General features: G+C 38.1%; 1 pseudogene; it reads right to left on the reverse strand.

The window, feature by feature from the left end:
• Positions 1–389: 389 nt before the first annotated feature.
• Positions 390–505, reverse strand: LOC120598195 (uncharacterized; annotated as a pseudogene).
• Between the last annotated feature and the right edge of the window lie 4,483 nt (positions 506–4,988).

Raw genomic sequence — 4,988 nt, forward strand, 5'->3', positions numbered from 1 at the left:
CTTTTAATATCCTTTCTTTGTATTTAACCTTTGCCATTTGAATTATGATGTGTCTTGGTGTGGACCTCTTTGGATCCCTGATTTTTGGAATTCTCTGAGCTTCTTGGGGTTTTATGTCCATTTCTTTCACCATGGTTAGGAAAGTTTTCCATCATTATTTCTTCAAACAGCTGTTCAACATCTTGATTTTCTTCAGTTATGCCAATCAGACGAATATTTGGAGCCTTAATAGTGTCCCACATCCTCCATAAATTATTTTTATAGTCTTGGCCTCTTTTTTCTTGCGATTCTGATTGAGTGTCCTGATTGGCTTTCCTATCCTCTAAGATAAGGCATTTGATCCTCTTCTTTATTCAATTTATTGTTGTTATTATTATTATTATTTTTTATGCCTACAGCACCTGATCTTCCTAGGTGGTCTCCCATCCAAGTACTAACCAGGCCTAACCCTGCTTAGCTTCCGAGATCAGACATCGGGCTTGTTCAGGATGGCATGGCCTTAGACCATGGACCGTGGCTCCATTGAGGAGCGAACCCAGGACTTTCTGCGTGTAAAGCAGATGTGCTAACCGCTACACTGTGGAACCACATCCATTATTCACTTTCTTTATTCCTTTGTTTATTCCATTTAATATACTTCTCATCTCAGATGTGTTCTTCATTTCAGACTGGTTCACTTTTATAATTTCCATTTCCATTTTTATGTTTTTTTATCTCTTTGTTGAAGTTCTCACTGAATTTATCTGCACTTCCCAAAAGTTCATTGAGCGTCTTTATAACCAGTGCATCTGTTAGATTACTTGACTCCATTATATCTAGATTTCTTTTCTCTTCTCTCATATGGTTTCTGCTTCTTTTTCTTCCCATTTTGGCTGTTTTTCCATGTCTGTTTCTATGTACTAAGCAAAGCACCTAAGTCTCCCAGTCTTATTAGTATAGATTTGTGAAGTAGGTGTCCAGTGGCACGGTCCTGAGAGGGGTTCAGCTGCAGGCCAAACTTAGCCCAAACCTCTATCCCTCTGGGGCCACATGTTAAGATTTAGCAAGCAATCCACAGATGCTGTGTGTATATTTGCCTCAAAAGGCCATACCAGAAACCAAGGCCAGCTGACACCAGTGTGAGTCTAGGCAGTGCTCAGCAAGGAGCATCTGACTCGCTGAGGATACACCTGGATGTGGCTTGGGTGGGGCTGTGAGTTGGGAAAGGCGGGGTTTCAGGGAATCCTCTGGGCAGAGTGACCTCTGTTATCCAGTTTGATGATGTCACAGCAATGGTGGTACTGTGTCTGCACACTGGGAGTGGGGAGGGTTCAACAGGGAACAATGGATACTGCAAGCGCTTCTGTACAGAGTGTGTCTCGCCTCAGTCTTCACTCCAACAATGTCTCCCTGTAAGTCCCTGGTGCCCCCTGCACACAGCCAAATTGGCACTGGTGTTCAGAGCGAGCAGGTCCGTCACTGTGAAAATCCGCTCACGGCCACGGCCCCTTTAAGAGGCTTCTGCCACTGCCATGGCCGCAGCCTCCATGTCACTCCTCGGCTCAGTACTAGGCAGCCCGGTGTTCTCACCCTGTCCTACCTTCTGCCATTGCAGGGTGCTTTCTTGGACTTCTCCCTAGTTCTATGGCTTGTTCCTCTAGATCCCAGGAGATTTTTCCTTGCTGCTGCTCCTTGTTTCCATTACAACTTTGATTTGGCAGAGCCTCTGTCATCTATGCCATTTTTTCCTCCTCCCAGAATGATCGCTTTTAAAGAGTTAAAGCAGTGAGATTTTACTATAAGAAGGTAACATATATACAAATTAGCACATGGAATTATATGACACTAAGTAAGATTAAACTAATGTGTTGAATAGATTATGTACTAAACATGAATGTATAGGTATAACTTAGAATGAGTACATACTGAATAGCTCAATGAAACTCAGGCGAAGGCTTTTGTATAAAAAGTAGTATGTAATAAAACTGAAGACATGTGTTGTAGCTGGGCTTTCAGTCCCAGCATATGGACTTTTGGCTTTAATTCTTTGGTGAGGGAGAGAACTTTGGGCAAGATAGTAATGTGATCAAAGCAGTCAAGTATTCCACAGCCTTCGGCAATCTTCATGTTCAACAGTGACTTCCTATCATGCTGTGAAGCAAGATGCTTTTAATTCAAATGGCTCTGGAAACCTCATGAAAGCACTTCATAAGGTTGATCATTTCAAACTGATTTTAAAATTCAGAAGGGCCACCTTGGGTTTATTAGCACTCCTTCTGTTTTAATCTGTAGTAAGATCCTAGCATCTTCAGCTTGCTGAAATAGATGTACACTTGAGGTGAAAATGAATGACAGTGGGAGAGTTCACACGTTACATAGAAGAGAAGGTTGAAAAATGAGAGTAAGAAGTCAAGGTTAAGGGATGTGAGCACTGTCAACCTATTCACAATGAGAGAGAGAAGTTAAAAACCACAATATATAATGACATAAAGGGATATTAAGTAGAGACCAGGGAGCTATTATTTCTTCTAGACAAGGGGAAAGGAATAAGATAAAATGGTCATGTGCTACAGTAGGGAATATTTAGGTCAAAAGTAGAGAAAATTTCAACTTAAGGAACATTTAAACAAGTGTTCACTGGAGGACTGAGAAACCATTGTCATTCGACATTTTCAAGGCAGAAATTTGACATTTCTTTTCAAGAAAGATTAAATAGTGCTCTATACACTGAGTGTCCTTAAAGAAAAAAATGCTACTTTGACTACATATTATTATCAGTGAAGTAGTGGATGGAAGAAGGGCATACACTATATAAAACACATTCTTATGAACTTTTCACAATGTGATTTAGATTGTGCTTTCACTAATTAACAATTCAGGAGCAGAGACTGTGACAGTGTAGAGTGTCAGGAAGAAAAAAATAGCATAAAGCCCAGTGGAAACATTAAAAACTGAATGAATATAAGCTTTAAAATTTTCAATATCTGATGATCGAATAGGTGATAGGTTCTTTTCATTCACTAGCAGTTGGCATGAATCTCAGTACATAACTTGGGTATAAAAGAGGGATCCCTTTATTTTCTGTAACCACTTAATTTCTGACTTTGCTTTTCAATGGGCTTTTGGGAAATTTTAATCTCAGTCTTTCTTGAGGCTCTTTTTCTTCCCCAGGGTTTTGAAGCCTTATGCTTTGCCTCTGGTCCTGGATTATTGGTTCACACTGAGATTTAGTCAATGCCACTTGTACTGATCTGCATGTGTTATTGTTTCTGTCTTCCCGACTCTTGGTTCAGGAAATCCTTGGCTACTTCTACTTCCAGAGGAGACTGAAAGCAAGGAGAGAGAGTGAGGATCCGAGTCCAAGTGAGTGGCCTGTGTGAAGTCTCTGAGATAGGAGGATTACAGCCCTAAGAAACTGAAAGAAGGGCAAGGTGGCTAGAAATCAGAGAATAAGGGGAGAAGGACAGAATCACTGATATATTTGCCCCTGGGCTGTCTGCTTACCCATCTTGCTAGTTCTGCCTGCTGGGAGAATATAAAGAATAAAAAGAACATTTACCAGAGAATAAATTTATACTTAGAGAGTGTGATACACACACACACACACACACACACACACACACACACACACACACACACACACATACACACACACATATATGTATATATATATATATGTACATATAAATACTATATATATGTGTGTGTATATATATACATATAGTATTTTTTTGCGGTCTTATTTAGATTTTTTAATTTTGAAACTAAATTGACTCAAATTATTAGAAAGTCCTCAAACCCTATTTTCACTGAATCATAAATTCCAAATGAGATTGGAGCTCTGAAGTCACTTGGTCTACTCTTTATATGATATCCAAATGCCCTCGGTATCACCCATAAGTGATCATACAATCGCTGCTTGAAGATTTTCAGTTTGGGGTAAGTTCATTCAATTTTTCAACAGTTCTATTTCTTAGAAATGTCTTTCTGAAAAAAAAATGTACTTCTTATAATTCTACTCACTGATCCTTCCTCTGGAGATAAACAAAATAAATCTAATCACTCTGATACTGTAGAAGTCTTATAATTACATATGAACCCGTGTTTGACACTAACATATTTCTCTAGAATTGGGTTAGCTTAACTAGATGGCCCCTAAATTCAGAGATTTATTATGATGATTTGCCTAGTAATGTCTCATAATTAATGTTTAGAAATTGGATGTAGTTTATTATTCTTTCTTTGCATATTACTACATCAATATAAAATACATTATGATAAATGTTCTAAATTAATATTAACATATTCACACATGACAGAACAGCTTTATGTGTGGTCAGAGATTCACCATCATATTTGTAATATTTATGTTTTTTGAAACCGAAGCATGTTTTATTCACCAAATTAGAAGGCATAAAGACTAATATGTTTTAAAATTTTTTTTTCAGAGAAAATAACTAAATTTTTGCATTGAAAAAAATATGTTAAAGGAGTAAGCAAGTTGCTAAGTCAGGAACTCTTAAAGTGGTAATAACCTGGTGTGGTTATCAGGGCACAAGGGATAGGGTGTGGCCCTTAACTTTGTGGTCCCAGAAATTCAAACTTGTTAGTTAACCTGAAATTGAATAGCTCTTAGAAATGAACTTTCATTAACCAAACTATCAAATATGAGCAATGATACATGTTTCAGAGACCATAGCTCAGGAAAACTTTTTTCTAGGAATGATAAAATAAGTTAAGCCCATCTTCACCATTTCCTTCTCCAATATATATTTCTATATTATTCCCAAGAACTCCCTATTTCCCTTCTACTTCCTTCACAACTTTTAAAGTATTTTTTAAGGGCCTACATGTTACCACATACCTCCTCTGAGTCAATGTAATAGAGATCTAGCTTCTAGCTAATTGGCAGTAAAGGAAAGAGGGAAATATATTTGGATTTTTGTAATGTTAGAGAACCTCAATGCCTAGGGTCCAGGGTATTGCCTTTTCTCTTTCAAGGCAACCAT

The sequence above is a fragment of the Pteropus medius genome, unplaced genomic scaffold (genome assembly GCF_902729225.1).
Source record: "Pteropus medius unplaced genomic scaffold, Ma_sr-lr_union100, whole genome shotgun sequence".
Classification (NCBI taxonomy): Eukaryota; Metazoa; Chordata; class Mammalia; order Chiroptera; family Pteropodidae; genus Pteropus; species Pteropus medius.